The sequence below is a fragment of the Myotis yumanensis genome, unplaced genomic scaffold (assembly GCF_028538775.1).
Source record: "Myotis yumanensis isolate MYYU_CA2020_CCGP unplaced genomic scaffold, mMyoYum1.0.hap1 SCAF_13, whole genome shotgun sequence".
In the NCBI taxonomy this organism is placed as follows: domain Eukaryota; kingdom Metazoa; phylum Chordata; class Mammalia; order Chiroptera; family Vespertilionidae; genus Myotis; species Myotis yumanensis.
In genome coordinates, this window is record NW_027223764.1 from 49,248,727 (window position 1) to 49,258,839 (window position 10,113).

Genomic DNA, 10,113 nt, shown 5'->3' on the forward strand with positions numbered 1-10,113 from the left:
CCCTTGGAGCTTGGAAGTGCGAAGCTAATGGTAACGTGCCTGGGGGCAGGGAGAGGGAAAAGGGAAAGGCACAGGCGTGCTCCTGGGAGGAGAGCCTCGAGTATACATTTATTATGCATTTATTTTTATACGAGAGGCCCGATGCACGAAATTCGTGCAAGGGGCTCGGCCCTCGCAGCTGAGACAGCTTGCCTCTGCCCTCTAAGCCCCAACTTTGTCCGGTAGGTCATCCGGAAGGACGTTCGGAAGGTCATTCTACTGTCTGGTCTAATTAGCATATTATGCTCTTATTATTATAGATTGGCAAAATTGCTAACATTTTCATTCTCTCTAATCATCACTAAGCTTCTATGCTTTGTTGATAAGTTTTTCTAAAAGTAAAAATAGTGTTTATATTCTTATAACTACATAATATTTACAATGTAATCAATAGTATGTTGTAATTACATTGCCTTTATTGTTTTTCTTGTCTTTTTTTTTTCTTGGAGTTTATCATTGCCTTTCTTTTCCCCTTGCATTGTCTTAGTCTACCCTATCCTCAAGTTCTTCCAGTGTCTCCAGGATAATATAAAGTCTGTGGAGTTTCTCATTGTAAGCTCCTCAAGGGCAGGAGTTTTTATCTGTTTTGTTCAGTGCTGTGTATCCTCAACCTGCCATCTTGAACCTGAGGTCACAATAATTTTTCTCTACCTGTTAAGACTAATTTAAAACTCAGCTGTACCCAAACTACTTATTAGCTGTCAAGTACTATAAACTTAAATTATTGTTTTAATTTTTTCTATTTAATTTTACTATTTTCATTTAAACGCGTAAACTTTTCTATCACCTCCCAGACTAATGACTGTTCCACCTCTGTATGCCGTAATGAAAAGCTCACTTGCTGTATTTAAGCATCTCTGATTCCTAGAACTTCTTTCCTCTGTTAAACTCAAATTGCCTCTCTGTGATTCCTTTTCATTGGACCTAGCTCTTTTTCCTGGGGTCTCAGAATGAAGACAGCTCACTGCTTCCTGGGCCAGTCCTTCAGAGACAGATGGCCAAACGATAACCTTCTTGGGGCTCATCTTCTGTAGTGTGTACTTCCAGCTCCTCCCTTCCCCCACCCCCTCACCATGCGGGTTCCCACCCTTCACCCTCCTGACCATCCTGCCCAAAGGGCAGGGCCTAATACTGCCCACAGACACTAAGCCCTTCACAGGAGACACTAGGTGTAGAGATGCTATCACTTTCTTAAATTTTCTTCAACTCTCCATCTTTGGAATAGCACAAGGACCGAATATAGAAAGCAATGGCGATAATACCTCCTTTGCTATGAAAATGTCAGTTCTTAATATTTCATGGAAAATGTGCTGAACTCCCAGTACCGACACCACCTTACTATTGCAATCCCACACGGCTGGAGCTACGCGCAGACCAGGCGCTCACACTGGCCTGCTCCCCAAACCCTGGCCCAAGGACACAAGCTGCTTTGTGGTCAGTTTTTCATTTGTTTGTGCAAAAATAGAAAAAATAAGGAAAATATAATGAATGTTCCACAAAGTTAAATTTATTAACTGAGAAGACTTTTCTTTATTTGGACAGTCTGTTTCTCTTTCTTGTTTTGGTATTAAAGTAAAAATATTGATATTAAAATGTGTGCCCGGAGAGTGGCTCAGTTGGTTGAGCATCATCCTGTGCACTGAAAAGTTGCCAGTTCAGTTCCTGGTCAGGGCACACAGCTGGGTTTCAGGTTCAATCCCAGGCCAGAGCATGTATGGGAGGCAACTGATCAATGTTTCTCTCTCACATCATTGTTTCTTTATCTCTCTCTCACTCTCTCTCTCTCTCTCTCTCTTCCTCTCTCTAAGCAAGTCCTTTGGTGAGGATTTTAAAAAATAATAAAAAGGATTCTTTTAAACTATTTCATAAGAAATAAATAAACTAAAAGTTGTAATAAAATTATTTTATAAAATGATGGCTTATTCCCATTCAAAGTCTCCAGGAACTATGTTTTGGGAACAAAGAAGTGCAGATCAGATAATATTTTAATGGGCTTCTTGGCAAACTTAAAAGTTGGAAACTTGATTTGGACCTATAAATTGAGAGTTACTTACAGGCCCTTGAATCCAAAAGCCTGAGAACCCCAGGGCTGAATAAATGGAGAGTAGAAATCCAGGTGGTCTCTGACTTCATTTATTTATTTATTTTTAAATCCTTACCTGAGGATATTTTTCCACTGATCTTTTAGAGAGAGTGGGAGAGAGAGGGAAAGACAGAGAGAAACATCGGGCCCGCACCGAGAGGAGCCTGCAACCAAGATACCTGCCCTTGACTGGACTCGAACCCAGGACCCTTCAGTCCCCAGGCCGGCACTCTTTCCACTGAGCCAAACCAGCTAGGGTGAGGTGGGCTCTGACTTTAGATGCAGTGACTTTTAGTTCCCTCTGAGCATATGCTCTCACCTTTGCTGCTCTGGAGATGATGAGTGAGCTGGTGGCTTGCACTAGGCAGGATGGTTGATGAGACGGTGAACGGGAAGGGACCAGGCTAACTTGCTGGGGCTCAGGCTTATGGACCGGGTTGAACTTGTGGGGGATTGGGATGAGTCTCGTCTTTTTTTCTCTTGGAGATGTTGTCTTGAGGGCCCTGTGTCTCTACTTCTAAAGAATGAAGGGAGGAACGAGGTTTTGTTATACTAAGATAGTTAGAGCTGAGCATCCAGAAAGTGACAAAAAATGCAATATAAAGGGGAAAGGTAGTGAGGCTGTCGCCCCAAAAGCCCTGGGTTTGCTACAGAGATCTGGGACTACTTTTTTGGGGGAGAGGGGGTTAGTTGGGCCTGCGTGTCTCAGGGAGAGTTAGGGTGTGGTATGGGAGCGGCGGAGTGCATGATGTTTGCAGGGAGCACAGGGGAGCAGCTGGTTCAGGTTGGCGGTAGCAGGGTGACCTTCCTACGATGTGTTACGTGATGTAAGTTGGTATTAAACATGGGAAAAGGGGCCCTGACTGGTTTGGCTCAGTGGATAGAGCATTGGCCTGTGGACCCAAGGGTCCCAGGTTCGATTCCAGTCATGGACTAAAAAAAAAGAAAAAGAAACATGGGAAAAGGGGTTGCCCTGTCCATTAATTTGGAAAATGCTTCATTTAGCAAAGTCATACAGGGCTTTTAACATAGTGGTATGAACTTACGACTCTCCAGGAATCAAATATGCCCCAAATTACAGATCCTTTACCTGGAAGTGATATGGAAAATAGGGGAGAAAAGGGGGAAGAGGTTTGATGGGCTAAGATCCTAAGACCATGGAAAGCCTCGAACCTCAGGTTCTCAGTCTCTCCTGTGTATGAGAGGACCGAAGGCTGAGTGCTAAGCATGCAGATTCCCAGGCCCCCTCTCCTGACTGGAGGGCTAGAGCAGGACCCAGGAATCTACACGTCTACAAACCGATTCCCATACAAGGGGTCTAGGGACCACAGTTTGAGAACCTGGAGGGCAGATGAGTCAGTTTCAACGGACAGAGGCCTGGAAACTACAGACCATATTCATGGATTCAAGCCTCTGCGGGCATAGAGAGCTGACAGCTGCGTCAGCTCCTCCTCTCCCTGCTCAAAGGTGTAATGGTGGGGAGAGCCCCGTGGGCCTTCTTTCCATCTGAGCATAGGGGTCCCAGCAAAGCCACTTGTCTCCCCCCTGGTGTCCATATGCGGTACTGCAGGTCAAGATGTGCAGAGCCAGAGAGCAGGTTGACCAGCAGCTGCCCTAGGAAAGTAAGGGGATGAGGCTCAAACCTTGCCTGCTCCAAAAAGCCTCTCTTAACTTCCGCCTCCTCTCTAACCTCCTGCAGCACTCATTCCTGAAACACTCTACCCCACTTTGCCATTCCTCCTCCTGATGTCTCTAAAGTGCTCATTGTAGAGCCTGAGGGACACCGAGAGCTTTATCACAGAAAGTGTGGAGCCTGAGGAACACTGTCTACAGCTAAAGGTCACACGTACTAACTAGGGTTACAGAGACAGCAACTAAGGAACAAATACCAGTGATCAAGCTGGACAAGGAGGAAGCTCGAGGGGACAGAGTCATCTCCCTTCTAATGTGGCCAAACCTCAATAAAGCAGAAAAAACAAGAGAACAACAGACAACTTGTGGGAAAAGGCTTTTAAAATCCTGGAGATCATAGTTACATCAATTGTTGTCAGAGAAGACCTGGGGATGAGCTGAAGAAGGTAATTGCTTTGCAGTCAGGCTTGAAGGCAACAGGAAAGGGAAATATATAGGGGAAGGGGAGGCTAGAGAAAGTCCCAGAAAGCATCCTGCCTCTATGGACCATGTGACACTTGTGGGGAAAACAGCCTGCTTGTCCAGAACATAGAACTCTCCCAACTCTGCCCTGGCTGCTGACTGCTGACTGCTGACTAATGTCTTAGGGATGTGAGAGGCCTGGGAAGGGATGTGGCCAAGGATTCCGGGAGAGGAGATCACAGGATCTTGGGTAGGAATGAGACCAACAAAAGCAACTGACTTGATTAAGCTTCACATGTGCCAGTATGGTGTGCATATACTATCTCATTTAATTCTCACAACAATCCTATGGGGTTATTAGCAACCCCACATAACAGAGGAGGAGACTGGAGCCCAGAGAGGTTAGGTAATGTATTCAACATTACAACTTGACAAGATTTGGGGATGAGCTGAAGAAGGTAATTGCTTTGCAGTCAGGAAAGGGAAATATATAGGGGAAAGGGAGGCAAGAGAAAGTCCCAGAAAGCATCTCGAAGAGAACGAGATTTGAATGCAGGCACCTCTGGCTCCACAGCCCTTGCCCTTATCCACCACTGCCCTTTACTGCCACATAGGTCGTCTCCCATCACTCCAGGGATGGTGGAGTCTCTGCCACCACCTTCCTGCAATACGTCCCTCCTGCCTCGGCTCGCACACCTCTGTTCCCTGGGAAGCTCCTGCTAAAATGGACTTAGAGTCATAATGCATTCACCTAGAGCCCCAGTTATGCCTTTGGGCCCTGAACCGTCAGTGCTACCCATCCAAGAATTCCATCTGCTCCTGGACACGGGGTGGGACTGAGTTCCAGGGCCTCCTGAAGTTCAGTATTCCCATGTGACTTCCTTCAGCCAGTCAAATGAGAAGCTTCAGGAGCCAGCGCATATTCTCACTCTCACTGCAGTGTTTGGGGAACTCACGTATGGAGGAAACGGACTTGGGTTGGATCCCAGACTGACTAGAACAAGCCGAGCTTTCTCCTGACCGGTGCTGAACATGTGATATGAGCAAGAAATAAGACTCAATTGTGTAAGCGACTAAGATTGGGGGACTGTGCATTATTGCAGCAAAACCTAAACTATCCTGGCTGAATCCGTCCCACGGAACAAGTCTGCTCAGGGCCCGCAACAACCCAGCCTCCTCTAAGTCTTGTCTAAGCCCGAGCCCCAGTTTTTCAGCCGAGCCTCCTGTGACAGTTAGTCAACTTCTCGCCTGATCTTTGCTTCTGGACAGAATGCAACGTGAGAACTGGACGTGACAGTCCGGGAGCGATTTGCAAAGCCCGCTGCCCTCCCCTCCTCTGCAGGGCTCTACCTCAGGGATGCAGCCAGTGACTGCCCTGAGCCTCGGGCAGGCTAGCCCCATCCTGGCTTCCATCTGACCTACCTGGTTCTAATTCTTTGGGGCCCAGATAAAGAGAGGGCTCAGAACTCTGAATTAGATTGGCCTGGGTTTTTATCTGGGCCCTGCTCCTAGCTTACTGGTCACTGTGGGCAAGTTACTCAGTCTCTCTGAGCCTGTTTCCTCAGCTGAAGGATGGAAACAGTAAGTCCAACCTTGACACAGGTGCAGGTATCACCTTTTCTTCTTGCCTCTTCTCCTTCAAGCCCACAAAATGGGGGAGGGGATGGCATGTCTGGAATGAAGCCCTGGGCGGTCCCTGTACCATTGCTGTGTCCTAATCCCTGAGTTTTAGGCCATTTGGGGCCCCCTCCAGGTGGCAGCTGTCTGCTTCCCCTTCCCCCGTCACAAGGGCTGCCCTGTGGGGCTGGGAGAGAGGGAAGTGGACTCCTGCAGATGTTCAGAGCTCCGGGGAGGCTGCTGAGCTAATCCTGGGGCTGCAGGGGAGGCTGGGCCAGTGCCTCAGAAGTCGCCTTCCAGGAGGCCCTCCCTGCTGCAGCAGCCTGTGGCTCGGCTTGAATTTCTGAGGCCCCAGCTCAGGAACAGCTGCGTGCCTCTCGCTTTCTCTCCTCTCTCCCCCCAAATAGGCGTGGAGCAGGGCTGGCCGGGCGTCTGGACAGAATCCAAGAGGCTCCCAGCCCCTCCGCCCAGGTCTCTGCAGCCGCAGGCAGCTCAGACACAACTCGGAGACATTTCCTGCTGCTCTTCATTTGGCCGAAACCTCGGCCCCGGCTTTGATGTTTGGATTCTTGTCCATCCCTTTGCCCCCTGGCTGCTGGGCTTCCCAAGAACCTCTCCCCAGTGTGGGGGCGGGACAGGACTTGGGGTGGGGCCTCTTGGTTCAGCAGCACCCCACCTACAAGCCTCCCAGCCTCGCCGCACCCAGCTCCCTAATGTCTTTCCCAGCTGTTTTCCTACATAAAGGTACTGTTATGTGCGTCCTTCCAGGTGTCCGACCTCTGACCTCCCTTTCCATGTCCATCAACACCTGCCACTTCACAGAGGTGTGTGTGTGTGTGTGTGTGTGTGTGTGTGTTTGTTATATGAAAAGCTTGTTCTATTTTATCCTCAACTATCTTGCTTTTTCTCTTTGTCAAAGAAGGACATACAGAACCAGAGAGGACAGGAAACTTGACTTACTCACAGAACTATGATATGGCTAAGCCAGGATTTGAACACAGTTCCCATGGTCTAACGACTTTTGAGCCCATGCTCTTTCTCCCCTCAACCGCATGATCTGCTAAAGGCCAGCCCAGTGCTATGGCCCAGGAGCATACAGGGCAGCTACACAGTGCACCTCCACATGGACACCTACAAGCCTCCCCCCACCCCGCCCACACACACACCCCAGCTCCCTATATGTATTTTCCAGCTACCTTCCTACATAAAGGTACTGTCATGTGTGACATTCCAGGTGTCCAACCTCTGACTTCCCTTTCCATGTCCCCATCACCATGTGAGCCATGGACCTGAGCCAGTTCAGCTGAACACGCCTGACCAGGAATGAGAATGATGGAGCCCACGCGGGAGACCCTGTGATGCCCATATGCTGGGAGGTCTCTGGCTATTTTTTGGATCCCCAGTCTCGGGTGCAGTGCACGTTCCTTTTCGTGATGGGAGTGACTCCGGGTGAGCATGAAGGTGCGGTGTGTGTGACCTTGAAACACAAGTCAGCTTCTTTACCTGAGCCCACCAAAGAAACAGTGATAGGCGGGGCCCTTGTGGTTTCATTGAGGAGCTGCATGGACGGACCCACCAGGTGTCTCTTAGGATGTTTTCAAGGATAATTTTTGACTATACAGTCTTTGCCTGTGCTTACAAACTAACCCCAAACATCTAATGGTTGTTCCTTACCACCAAGGAAATCGCCTCTAACAGTGGGACTTAGGGTCTGGGGGGAGCTGGGGGACACTGGGACCTGGGCCTTGGGGAGCCATGAGCTCCCTGTGTCCCTCCCCCTTTAGGTTTTCCGCATGGTGCCATGAAGGAGTATTAGATGGGGAATGAGATCTGGGTCCAATGCAGCTGTGTAGTGGGACCCTGAACAAGTCACTGACACCCGCTCTGGGCCCCAGTAACCTCATGTCAGGTGCAGCTATTGGACAAGCACCCTATGAGATGCTAGGCCCCTGGGCACCCATCTGGGCCAGGGCAAGCTCAGGACCAGGCCTGGGAGCCTGTGCTGACTGCAGTACCAGCTATGTCCTGCCTAGGGCCCCATGAAACTTCTGCCCATCACCAGTGGTTGCTTTGCTCAGGGCTGGCTGCTAGATCTGCCACTAGGGCGGCGCCATCATCTCATGTTCTCTGTGAGAAAGGCAGCTTTGTTGCCTGTGGGCCTGTCAGCCTTCCCTGGCTTCCCAACAACTCCACCTCCCGCTGTCCCCCTGGCTCGGTGTCCCCTGTTCTGACAACATCCTACCCAGGCTCGGGTCCTCACAGGGCTCCCCCAAACCAACTAGATGACCCCATGCCCCAAAGAAGTGCTGCCTGCTCTTTTCTGCTTCAAAAGCTTGTGTTTTGGCTTAAAGTAATCCTGGACCCAACTGCCCTTTCGCACCAGCTCTCCGAGGCTTAGCTTCGACGTCTGTGCAGTACGGGCTGCAATCATAACGTAATTCGGGAAGCAACCTTGTGTGGTGCTTCCTATGACACAGGCAGAAAACCAAGGTGCCCTCCCCACCATGATGTTAGAGCAGCTGTTTTTGAGATGAAGGACTTGAGGTTCAGAGAGGGTCAGTAGCTTAAGATCACATGGTGACCAAGTGGTGGAAGTGGGACTGAACCCGGAATTCCAGCTGCAGGGGCTGCCCGTGGGTCCTTCCGTAACACTGTACTTCTGGGACCTGGCGAGGCTGCAGGGAGATGACAGTGTAAAGGGACTTGGCAAAGACTGGCAGCTCTTTCCCCACAATCTTATTGTATCCAGGTTGTCATATCCGGTGGGTCTTCCTGGAGAAACTGGGAGCAGTGGGCCATCTCCGAAGCCCTGGGATTCCATCTCAGGGGGAAGGGAGTTAAGCGCTGATCTTACGTGGGTGTCCCAGGAAGGCCTGGCTTTGCCCAAAAGTCTGGGCATTTTCTAGCCATGGCCCAGGCTGAAGGTAGATGCGTGCCGGCTGGGGGCTGCAGTTATGTGGCCCCTGAGGTCTAGGCCTGTGCCCACAGGGCCCTGTGCGTGGCAGCAGGGCTGAGGGAGTAGGACAGAGGGGAAGCTTGTACTGGGGTGGTTTTGGGGAGTAACAGGCCTCGTGTGGCAGTGCAAGGGGCCTGGCCTGAGGTCCAGCCACCCACGAAGGAGCTGCAATGTGTCAGCACTGGGCCCCTCACATCCCACCGTCATGGGGGGAGAGAAAGGTCCTGCCTCTCAGGGGTGTTGTGCGAATCAGCAGGGGCTGGTATACAGCAGGTGCTGGTGACACAGGCACCGCGGTATTCAGTTTCCTGGGGCCCCGGGGGGAGTGCTGGCCAGGAGCTGAGGGGCTGAAGCTCTCCTGACAGCAGAGGAGGGTGGGATCTGGAGGGGTGGGCTCGCAGTGGGATCTGGAGGCCACAGGAGCTGGGGGGGAGGGGAGGTGCAGACACCCTGGGGCCAGGGCATTAGCCCAACTTTTAAAAATCAAAGTGAAATTCATGTAACATACAATTAACAATTTTAGAGTTAAAATTTAGTGCAACCACCGCCTTTATCACGTTTTCATCACAACAAAAAGAGACCGCGTACTCATTAAGCAATGGCTCCTCCTCCCCCCTTCCCAGCCCTGGCGCCACTAACTCTTCTTCTGTTTCTTGCATTTACCTGTCTGGCTGTTTCGGATACATGGGTTTACACTGCATGTGACTTTGTGACTGGTTTCTTTCACTTAGCGTACGCTTCCCGAGGTTCCTCAGGTTATAGAAGAACCCGCGTTCCATTCTTCTTTATGGCTGGACAACGTTCCATTGCAAGGGTTGCCACATCTTGTCTCCACTCATCCACTGGTGGGCGTGGGCCCCATTTGGAAGTGAAAGTATTGACAGCCTGGGGCCCCCATCATCACTCAAACCTCGGGGTGAGCAGAAAGACCCCGCCCGGAGCCCCCCTCACAAGGGACCACACAGTGGGACGGGCAGAGAGGCACCTTCCCACCCAGCAGCTGCTGTGGCCGCCACGGTGGCTTACGGAGCAGCTGCTGGGCGGTGGGCCCTGAAGAGCCGCTCTGAGTGGCTCTGGCCTTTACTCAGATCACATGGCCCAGCAGAGGGACAAGAGGGTGGGAAGAGAAGGGGAAGATGGCAGGAAAGAGAAAGGGCTCCCGGGGAAGCCTCTGGAAGCTTCTGGAAAGTGAGAGGAGTCTGTGGAATCCAAAGCCTAGTGTTGTCTGAGTCTCACTGAAGCCCACCTGGGCACCGTCAAGGCGACAGGCCTGGGTGCCCAGGTAGGGAAACTGAGTCCCAGGGAGCAGCGGTGCTCGCCCAAT